The 11486-nt window shown below is 48.4% G+C and overlaps 1 protein-coding gene across 2 annotated transcripts in view; it reads left to right on the top strand.

The window, feature by feature from the left end:
- Positions 1–11486, top strand: part of LEMD1 (LEM domain containing 1) — a 59975-nt gene that overhangs the window by 22712 nt on the left and 25777 nt on the right. The window contains exon 1 of one of the 2 annotated variants that reach the window (XM_008543325.2): positions 11186–11266. The exons of the other annotated variant lie outside the window; for it this stretch is intronic. The gene's annotated coding sequence lies outside the window, so the exon portion shown is untranslated. Of the gene's footprint in view, positions 1–11185; positions 11267–11486 lie in introns of those variants that run through there. 2 annotated transcript variants of the gene reach the window in all.

Raw genomic sequence — 11486 nt, 5'->3', positions numbered from 1 at the left:
TCATCTACAGACATCTGCCCAGGAACACGCAGACAGAGCCAGCAGTGACCTTGCAAGCAGGCGCTTTATGTAGCCTCTTCTGTCACAGGTGGGCTCTTGCTCCAAATTCCTCTCCTCTCCAGGAGTTTGATGCCTGAAATTTCATTCGAGCCTCGTCTCTTTTACTTTAGGCTTCGATCCCCTGGGGGGCTGTAATCCAGGAGAGAGGGGAGCACTGGGCAGTGACCAGGCACTCGCCCCACAGCATCAATGACTACAGCAGATTCCCTCCCCGGCGGGTTTCATTAGCATGGAAGGAAAAGCGTGAGAGCATCAGTGGACATCTGGCGGGCGTGGGGGGCACCACCTGGTGGGGAAAGGCAACAAAGAAGCGGGCAGCTGGGAGCTCTGACAGCTTCCCGCTCTGTCCCGCAGGCTCTGCAGTCTACCATGCTTAAGCTCCTTCACTCTCCAGACCTCCTCCCTCCTTTTCCCTTCCTCTTCCTTTCTCTCTCCAGCTACCTTTTCCCCTACCCTCCTTCCAAAGACACAGGAAATCTCAAAGACATCATTTGATGTCCCATCGTGACCCATCACTGCCTGAGTCCAGAAGGTTGGGGACAGAGGCATGGACTGGCAGTCTTAAAGCTGCTGTGTTTTTGTCCTGCCTCTGCCCCAGCTAACATGCTTGTTGATGGCCAGACAGGCCGCCTTGTGTATCTTTGGACCTCGGTTTCCCTTCCTGTAGAGTGGGTGTATCTCTGCCTCCCCCCGCGGTCCTCTCAGTTGGCCATGAGGGAGGAGCATGAGCCCTGGGTTCTGATCTCAATTCTCTCCGCTGCGGCAGCCTGGAGAACGGACTAGGTCTCCCTAGACCCCGGGTTCCATACGTAAATGCAGATAATGATGCCCATTCCGCAGGTCTTTTCCAGGCTCAAATAAGACAGCATATGCTGAGACGCCTGCTTAGCTCGGTGCCCGGCACAAAGCAGGGGTTCGAAGGAGTTAACTGACAGCTTTAGTTGAAAGAATTACAAACGGCAAGAGATTCTGCACATCTCCCATAGTGCGCTGCTTCTAGCGCAGTGTTGGGTACAGGACGAAGACTGAGTAAACACAGTCCTAAGGGAACTGAAGATAGACATGGGGATGTCAGGAAGTGTTAAATTCGCTCACCTGTCCTAGACAACTTCTTCTTTCTCAGGTAACACAAGAATAGCGGGTGGATAGGCCTGCCCCCAAGTGCAGTGTGGCGCGGTGAAAGTGAGCTGGGGCGCCTCTACCTTCCGATTGTCCCCCCCTCCAGCGATCTGAGCGCTCTAGGACGAGTCATTTCCCTCTGCTACGTTTTGGGGAGCATCCTGCAGGCGGCGCTCTCCCGTCGTCTCAGCCCCAGCAGGGTTGGGGCTGGGGTAGGGAGCCAGGGGTGAGGGGAAGTGTGCAGGAAAAACAGCCCCACGCGTCGCTCACATATTTACATCTGAACTGTCAAAATAGTTATTTTTAAGTCGACTTCCGTCTGCCGCGGGTTTAAAAATCGAGCGAGCGGGGGCGGGGGCGCCCCGCTGTGGATCCGGGGCGGGCGCGGCGGGCCGAGTGCGCGTGCGCAGAGGGGCTCGCGGGGTGCGGGTGCGGCGGAGCCGGCGGGCTCGGAGCGGTGCGCGCGCAGGCCGGTGCCCCAGGGGGCAGCCGCTTTGCGCGTGGCTTCGCGAGCTGCGGAAACCCTTGGCGCCGCCCTGATCTCCTACTCCTGGCTCTCCAGAGGTGACGGGGAGGCCTCTCCTCTCTCAAGGGAAACGCGCATCCCGTCCCGGCCAAGATGGAGATCTGTCCCGTCCTTACTGTCCACTGGAAAAGAGATTCCACGACTTCTAGCTGTCCGTCTGCCCCTGCCCCTGATCCCCCTCAGCCCAGAGGTTCTTCTCCGTACCTTACCTCCACCCCTCCTGGCTACACCTTGGACCCATTCCATTTCTGAAGCGAAACTTCATACGTTCCAGATCCAGGTCTGACTGTGAGGACCCCCGCCCCAGCCTCTCACAACCATCCACACCATCGGCCCTTCCCAGGAAGGAAGGAGCTGGGGACTGTTCAGGAGCTGGTCAACGTTTGGGTGGGTCTGAAGCTAGGGACCCTTGGGTCTGCAAGCAGTGGAGAGAATGACTAAGCTCTAAATGCCGAGTGACAAGAATTCATTTTTCTCTGCAAAGTGAGGGGACTGCGGGTTTGACACTCATGGCTCTTCTTTTTGGCTCTCTTGCTGGTTCACTCAGGGGCGGTGGGATTGGAGACAGAGGCTGGCTGGCCCCGCTGCCATCAATATGTGTCCCAGACCTGTCCAATGTCTGCTCTGTAATGAGGAGTGTTTCGGAATGTCACCTCTGTTAATGGGGAAGCGGCACCTGTGCACGGCCGGAGCCACCTCTCTGTCTTCATTAGGCAGTCTGCAGCCTGGCTGCCGGCTGCCGTCGCTGGGTGACAGATGACTGGCTGAGGAGCGAGAGCAGCGGCCTCCTGCTGTCCAGGATTCATTCCCAGACAATGACCCTGCATGCCCGTCCCTTCCCCGCCCCCAAGTAGACGGTGGGGGGAAAAAATGCCCTTCCAGGACAAGGTGCAGCGAGGACAGAAAATAGATAAAAACCGGGCAAAGGAGAGTGGAGGAGTCATTTCCAGAAACGAAAAGCTTCTCTAGCCACCCTGTTCTTCTGTCCTGATTGCATTTTAGGGCGTCTTCCTCCTCCCCAGCACAGCTATCTTCACAGGCGACCTTTTATGTCCTTTCTGATAAATCTGTGCACCATGCAAAAGTCACAAGATGAGGATATAACCATTCTAATTCCAGACTTTCCTCTAGCCAGGGCTCCGTATTGCCTCCTAGCAAAATCCTGCTCTCGTCAAATCTCAGCCCTCACATCCACATGAGAATAGTGGGCATTGAGATGAGCCAGCCCCAGAATGGCGTGAGACACTGGCATGGCTTCAGAGGCCTCCTGCTGTCATGATAAAAACATCACTGTGGGTACCGTATTCCTCTGGGTCAGCTCAGTGTTCCCACCCTCCCCCCAAGGCTGTGTTAAGTACTTGTGGCATCTCCTTTATCTCCTCCACTGCCCAAGCGAGTTAAGCTGGACTCAGAAGTGTCCTTCCATGCTCTCTATGTGACTGGAGGTGGAGGTGGGTTGGTGCCAGCTTAGGAGGGTTAGGAGTGGTGGTGAGGGTCACTTGGAATTGCCCAGGGCAACTGTCTGATGCAGAAGCTGCATGGACAGTTGGTTTCTTGACTGGGGCTGGTGTTGAAAGTGGCTTTACTTTGCCAGGCCCTCACGTTAAAAGGCTCTGAAGGAGCCACCTGGGGATCTGGGCTTTTCCTATTACCCCTCTTCTCTGTCTCAGTGAAGGGCACATTTGTCCACCTAGATATTCGAGCCAGAAATCATCCTTCAATTCAAGCCAGAGAGTCATCCTTGACACCCGCCACTCTCCAGCCCACATTTGATCCATCACCAAATCCTCTCGGCTCTCCCTCCTACGTCTCACTCAGATCTGCTTCTCTCCATCTCCACTGCCACCACCTTAGTCCAAGCTGTCATCTCTTCTCACCTTTCCTGTCCAGTCTCACCTCCTACCATGCTCTCCCTCGTGCTGCTCCAGCCACCCTGACTTTCTTGCTGTTCCAGCAACACAAGCATGACTCTCCCTGACCACCCACTCTAAATTAGACCCTGCCTCCCAAGTCCTCTGTCACATCAGTGTGTCTCGATACTATACTCTGAAATGTTCTTGTTCACTGCATTTGTTTGTCTGCTTTCCCTCCAATGACATGAGGTCTACGAGCACAGGAACTCCATCTGCTTTATTTATCACAACACCAAGAACAATGCAGGGCACATGGTAGGATTCAGGAAATATTTGTTGAGTGAATGAATGAATGAATGGTTTGCTGCAACCTAATTATACCCTTGTACCCAGTTGTGCACCACTCCTGTCATTCTCTCCAATGCACCTAGAGGCATCTTTCTCAAATACAAATGTCATCATGTCACTCCCCTGCTTGGTGACAGGCAAAATGTTGACAACTGTTGAAGTGAAAGGTATGCGTGTATTTCATTATCCTTTCACTTTACTTGTTTGCAATTTACTTCTACTTGGAACTATTTAAAATAAATTGAGTATAAAAACTAAGGAAACGAAAAATACCATAAAACCTTCAGTGGCTCCCACTGTCCTAGGATAAAGCCTGAGAGCTCCTTCTCATGTTCTGAGGCCCTTCGCTGACCGGCGCTTGCCGCTCTCTCACCCTCAGCCCTCGCCAGGCACTCCACTGCTTTGCACACTCAGAGCAGCGCCATGAAACGTCCACACTTCTTAGTACCAGGATCAGAGTTCTCCGGAACAGTGGTTTTGTTTTAATTTTACAGGTATGGAATTAGAAGTTTTTTGTGTGTGGTTGCTGGAAAGTTTGGTCAAATTGGAGATCCTCCTGGAGTATGGTGAATGTGTGTATAGGCCATTAGGGTTTCTGTCTCTCTTAGTCTCTTTCTTGGCTCCGTTTTGTCATCCTACTTGTTCTTTCTCCTTGCCTTCCACCTGGATTATCTTATGTGGCTGTCTTCAAACCCTTGCTGGTAGAGAGTCTCCTTTAAGCCATGGGAACTCACCTCTCTTGGGTTTTAAGGACAGGAATGGATGTCCCGCCATGCTCTCTCCATCTTGGTTTATCAAGTCTCTTATTGAATTTGGTCCCTCCTTACTGCGTTGTTCCTTATGCTGAACAGCACTGTCCTCTTACTGTGACGTCAGCCCGTTCCCTCCAGGGCATTCTCTCTCTTCACACGTTCCTTAGAGGAAAAGCAGATCCCGACTGTCCTTATATGAGGACAAGCTACTTTCAGTTTCTCTCAGTTTCCAGAGAAAGGTAGGCTATTATACTACATGAGGTTGGAGATGCCCCTGTCACACCTGTGTCCCCTCCCTGCTGAGAACCCTGGGGAGAACGCTGGCGCCACAGCATAGTAATGGGCTTTACTTACAGCTCACGCTTTTGAGCACTAACCTTGGACACTTACTGAAAATAGTGTTTTAGGTGCTTGAGAAGTGTTAACTCAGTCCTCAGTAATTCTGCGAAGAGTGTACTGTTACTATTTTTTGTTTTACAGATGTGAAAGCCAAGGCGCAGGGTAACAGGGCTCGCAGTGAGTGGCAGGTCCAGGACACAAACCGAGGCAGCCTGGCCGCGAGTCTGTGATCCTAACGACTCTGCTTCTACCTCTCAAGGTCCCCTGGTGGGTCCTGAGCTCCCAGGTGAGACTCTGGAGTCCCAAGCGCCCCCGTGTTCCCCCAGCTGCTGTTCATTATCCTTTCACGGGGAGACGAGGGCCGAGGACTCCCTGCATCTCCCTCCTTGCTGCGTCTCTTCCTTGCAATGCATCTCTTGCTCTGCTCGCCAGATTGGTCTTCCTGAGGAAACTGCTGTCATCACTGAGCACCCTTTATCAGAGAGCTCCAGGGGCACCCCAGCATTGGCATCAGAGGGCATCATGAGGGGCTCTGGGAGGCCGAAGGGCCTGGGGATCTGCACTTAACAGGAAATCCTAGGGCCCTCTGGTTCACCCGTATCCATCCCCTTCTCTACAGCAAGTCCTGTGCTGAAGCCAGCCTGGTCTTGTCCCCATTCCTGCTCTGAGCCTTTGTTGATGATGTCCTCGCCCAGAATGCCCGTCGCCCCGCCTCCTGCCTCTCCAGACCTTACCTGTTCTTTGGGTCTCACTTGGAGTTCCACCTCCTCCAGGAAGCTTTCCTGAATGCTGTCCACCCTCAACCGGTGATGACTTTTTTCTCTGCTCTGGACCCTCTGCGGCCCTTGTGTACCACTGCCCTGGTATTTGATCATGAATTTTGACTTCTTACCCTTTCTCTTATGTGTTTTTGCTTTGTTTCTCCATCTAGAACACAATCCCTTTGAAGACAAAAACCACGTCTCAGATGTCTATCATCCACAAATGCTCCAAAATTTCTTGCACGTGATGTATGCACGATAGATCTCTGTGTGCAGGACCTACAGAATACCAGGAAGGGAGCCCTCGAGATCCTAATTTGTCACCATCGAAGTTTGCGTTTGTCTTCATAACAGGATGGAGGCTAGACGCATGTTCGCTTTAAGAAGCAGCACAGAGAACAGGGTCAATGGGTAGCTTCCTAACTTTGTGTAGCAGTGGGATTCTTCCCTTACAGGCAGATTCCTAGGAGCACAACGTGTAACGCAGGCGGGGGCCGAGTTGTTCTGTGCCCACCACCCGACGAGGGCCGCTCTGAGGAAATCTAGGGGTTGGGGTGTCGTAGCTCCAAAATCTCTGGGGAAGATCACGTCTTACTTTGCCTAAGAAGAATTTGCTAATTTGGATTACTAAAAGGAGAAATTATCTGCACTCATTTTATTAAAAGCAGATTTGCTGTTGTTTATAAAATGACAATTCAGCAACTTTTCCCCCTTTGTTTCACACAAATTTTTTTTTTGTTTTTTCTCCATTAACCTTGTTCATGCCTTGTTCTCTTGAGGAGAGGATGCTTCTGCCAGAGCCGACACTGCCTTTGACCAGATGATCCGTGTTCTCCTTGCGAGCAGAGACCCCTCTTTATCCGGTCTCAGCAGGGTGCCCGGTGCCTGGTAGGTGCCCAGTGGCTGTGCTCCCAGCAGACCTGAGTCTCTCATTAAACAGCCACCTCTCAAGGAGCTGGGCCCAGCTCACGGCCTCCGCCTCCGCGGATGATCTGTGCTGAATTTTAATGTGGGGTCGCTTCCTCCTGCTGCTCAGCCTGAGTCTGAGCAGCGACCCAGCCCTCCCCTCACCTGCTCCCCCTTCCCCTGCCCAGCTGTTGTGGGCTCAGAGAATATTAGTTAAGTTTAATATTAGCCTGAGGAAGATTAATTAGGAAGGCAAATTTGCTCTAAAAGGTGTAATTAATTCCAAAGCCAAATAGAGAGAGTTATGGATTATCTGCACCGCTGCCTTCGAGTCGTGTAGATAATCAAGGGTGGACTAGAGCATAGAATAATTTTTTAAGTGTCAGTGCTGTGTAGACCAAACTCCATATGGTTCCTTACATAAGCAGGCTCATGGCTGAGACTAAAGATTTAGACTGAGGTGGTGCCTATGCAAGTGAAGGAAAGAGGAACCATCCAGTCAGACATCCTGTCCTGGCTGTTCCAGCTCCTGAATCATTCATGAATCACGTGTCTCCCTCTCCAGCCCTCCGCCAAGCTGGCCTGCTCCAAGTCTGAATCAATTCTTTTCTGGACTATTGTAATAACTCCCCCAAGCGGCAACTCACTCTCTACTCAGGGTCTAACCTAAATTGTATCAAGTGCATAAACACGTTATCCTCCACCCAGTGTCAGATCATGCAGTGTCCCATTTACAAACTTCCAAATGTGCCTAGAGGTGAAGGTTAACTCTGTAGCATGGCCCACAAGATCCTTCACAAATTGGCTCCCATCTATCCACCTGGCTCATTTCCCTTCTCTCTCACCACACCCCTAGAGTGGCTGTCCCCAGACTCCTTGTCATAGGGCAAACTATTGCCCATTCTGGAAGTCTCAGCCTAAATGAAACTTTCAACCTTTAGGAGCTCCCAATTCTGGGCTCCCGTAGTGCTCTGTTAACAGCTTATCTTGTTTTCTTGTAATTATTTGTTTTCTGTTTAAGGAGACACTGAGCTCCTTAAAAGGACTGTAGCTTTTGCATCCTGGTATTCTCTTCTACCTCTCCCTAATTTAGCCCAGGTATATTGTCTGTCCCCTAGGAGATGATCAATAAATATTTGTTGAGAGAAGTTGGTCAGTTAATGATTTCAACAATGATACCAAGTGAATTAGGTCATTGAAACCCAAACTTCCTCCTTTCTCCCCCAGTCAATAGTAAATGCAGCTTGAAGTACCCAGGGAAATGCCTTCGTTCTCTGTTTCCTTGTGCCTGCCTAGCTGAGGCTCAGAGGCAGGTGGATTCAGGAGGAAAGTAGAATGGTGAGTGATGCAGACTTCAGCCTGGCAGCTGCTGATCTTTGCTTAGTTGATTTCCCCCTTTGCAAACGGTTATTGGCAATTGAAACTGCAAATCTGCTGTCTGCTCCCCTACGTAAATTGCATTTACATTTAAATTGTGCATTCTTCCAAAGGATGGGGCTAGTAAATAACAGCAGATTAAACTTGAGGAGAGGAAATTGTGCCCCGCGTCAAACCTGAGACTGAAATGACATCTGGCTTTTGCTATTTCCGTTATTTCAGTTTAATAACGGCATGTGGCACTAAGGGAAAAGAAGTTGGATCTACATTTTAATGAAAGGAGGACGCTCTCACGGTTTAGCTACCTTATCATGTTGAATACCTAGCCAATTGGCAGTTAAAACGCTTCCCTCAAGAAATGGAATAAAATATCTTTGCAGCTATGGAGGGAATAAAAAACAAACAACCCAATGCCCGAGATTTCACAGATAAAACCAAGGGAAATGGGTGCTGTAAACATCAAAACCAAATATTTCTGGATACCACAGAATACAGAAATTCTTAAACAGAAGAAAGCTGAGAATAGAAACCTGGATACGCTGATGGGATCTTCAAGAGAATAACTTCAGAAAGAATAGTTTGTACATAACAGGGGGCTCAAACCAATCAGATCATCTGCTTGACTTCTTTGTTTTAAACCCCAGAGGTCTGACCAAGAAAATATTTGAGAAATGCCTGTTTCTTCTCAGCAGTCTGTTTCAGTGGAAGCGGTTCCACCTGCTGGCTGCTTTTTTGTTGAAAGCAATTCTGGGAAATGTAAACAAAATGCTTGTGCATCCTAATAACCCAAGCCTATCATTTCTTTGCTTTGATTGAAACAAATGTGTCAATTTTCAAAGTCTTTGTTTGGTGAATCCAGTGTTTGGATGTTGGCAAATGTTTGCATTACGTGTTTGTTTGGAAATTGATGCTCTATTCAGAAACTCTGGAGCAATAGTCCTTGAAATAGCCTGAGATTACCCAATGATCATCCACCCCAAACTGCTCAGTCCTTTCCCAGAATCCAGACAGTGTTGAGAGGAGAGGGGCCATGGGCAGGTGTGAATGGGGTGGAGCCTCCTGAGGAAGAGAGTGGATGTGGACACTTTCTGAGGATAGGGCTCAAGAATAATTAGGAAAATGGAAAACGTTTATAGGGTGCTTACTATGTGCCAAGCACTTCACGTGTAGTATAACTCATTGAATCCTCATGACAGACCTGTGAGGTAGGTACCGTTGTCATCCCCGTTACAGATGAGGAAAAGTAGACACAGTAGGTTAGTAACTTACCCCACCGGATGTCACCCAGCTGGCCAGAGACAGAGCTGGGATTTGACTCCAGGCAGGCTGGCTCCACTGTCCCCTTCACCCCATTCAGACGACTCCCTCCTACTCCTGGTATTTAATTAAGGCATTGTGTTTTCCCAAAGTGACATTTTGTCTTGCATAATTGTTTTTAAAGTCTCAGCAGTCTTTTTTGAAAGACTCAAGCTAATAGTCTGAGGGATCTTTCCTTAAACAAAACAAAGCAGCAATAACAAAAACTAGGGTTCTGCAGTAAAAATGATTCTGTTTGTCCCGGAGGTCTTACTGGAGTGTGCAGAGGATGAAATGAGACGGTATGTGTTAAAAAGAAACAGGCCCACGGTGGAGTCGCTTGCCCTCAGGACAGCAAATCAAGACAACTGCAGTTTCAGCCTCTCCCAGGAATATGATCGTAAACCTAGAAATCAGAAAATTCCTGACCAACACCAGTGAGGTCGTCTGCCTGATAAGATATCTGCTGCTCTTCCCCCAAAGAAAGGTGACTTTGCCCAAAATCGTCCTTTGTTTTCTCTTACTAATAACTTTCTTGTCCCCTCCAATTTCTGCCTATAAATAGCTTCCATTTTGTGCAACTCCTTCAAGCGCCTTTATTTACTAGATGAGATGCTGCCCGATTCATGAATCGTTGAATAAAGCCAATTAGATCTTTAAATTTACTGGGTTGAGTTTTTGTTTATTAACAGATTAAGGTGCTTTGAAAAGGCTGAAACCATCGAAATTCTGCAACATACAATAGTCCTCACTTACCTGTAGTTTTGCTTTCCATGGTTTCAATTAACTGGTCAACCACAGTCTGAAAATATTAAGTGGAAAATTCCAGAAATAAACAATTTATAAGTTTTAAATTGTGTGCCGTTCTGAGCAGCATGATGAAATCTTGCGCCATCCTGCTCCATCCCACCTGGGACATGAATCATTCGTTTGTCCAGTGGATCCACGCCGTACATGCCACCTGCCTGATAGTCACTTAGTAGCCATCTCGGGTTATCAGATTGACTGTTGAGATCTCGCAGTGCTTGTATTCAAATAACCCTTATTTTATTTAATAATGGCCCCAAAGCTCAAGAGTAGTGATGCTGGCAGTTCAGATATTCCAAAGAGAAGCCCTAAAGTGCTTCCTTTAAGTAAAAAGGTGAAAGTTGTCAGCTTAATAAGGAAAGAAAAAAAATGGTAGGCTGAGGTTACTAAGACCTATAGTAACTTTTACTACAGTATATTGTTATAATTGTTCTATTATTAGTTATTGTTGTTAATCTCTTCCTGTGCCTAATTTATAAATTAAACTTTGTCATAGATACGTACATATAGGAAAAAACACAGTATATATAGAGTTTGGTACTGTCTGCAGTTTCAGGCATCCACTGGGGGTCTTGGAATGTATGCCCTGTGGATAAGAGGGGACTGCTGTATTATTATTTATCTGTACTCCATTCTGATTCTTATTCTTAAATGAGCAATTCCTTAACAAGTTCATCTGGGTTTCTTCCATTTTCTCATTTCCTCAGAGTATATGACCAAATTACCCTTCCGCTCCTGTGGCTCTTTTGCTCATGGCCTGGACCCTTGAGTTTGTTTCATTTCTCCTTTATCTTCCCGGTTTCTTGGCACCGTTTGGTTTGGTAGCAGCTCCTTCTCCTCACTCCCTATGCATAATGATAACTTCTCTGCATCTCTTGACATTTTATGATGGCAGTCTGCCTGTCAAGTCAACCAGTGCCTCCTTCTGTTTGAACTTAGGTTAAATTAATCGTCTGACTTTCACATCAGTCTGTTGCCGTGGGGGTTACTGATGTCACACTGTAGGTATTATGATTATCTAACAGGCAAAAGGTGTCGGTTGCTGGTGGAAACTCCTGGGTGAAACTCACCCAGCTTTAGTAACCATCCCAACTGCATGACTTGAGACAATCATGTAAAGGGGTGAGTGGATTAATTATCCATTTGGATTCCATTTGAATGTTTTCCTTCCACATGTGTGCTCCCTCTAGGCAATTGTCTAGTGTCACTTGAAATTGATGAGGGCTCTTTTGGAGGTTATTTTTGGGAAAGCGGTGGAAGAACAGACAGCTGTTCTCAGGAAGAAATGTCACGGATCTGCCTAAGCTCGCTTCCAACGGGGGAAGGATTCTGAGGTGCTTTG

Source organism: Equus przewalskii, chromosome 23 (assembly GCF_037783145.1).
Source record: "Equus przewalskii isolate Varuska chromosome 23, EquPr2, whole genome shotgun sequence".
Lineage (NCBI taxonomy): Eukaryota > Metazoa > Chordata > Mammalia > Perissodactyla > Equidae > Equus > Equus przewalskii.
The sequence above is the reverse complement of the archived record's forward strand: the minus strand, read 5'-3'. Positions and strand labels throughout refer to the sequence as shown.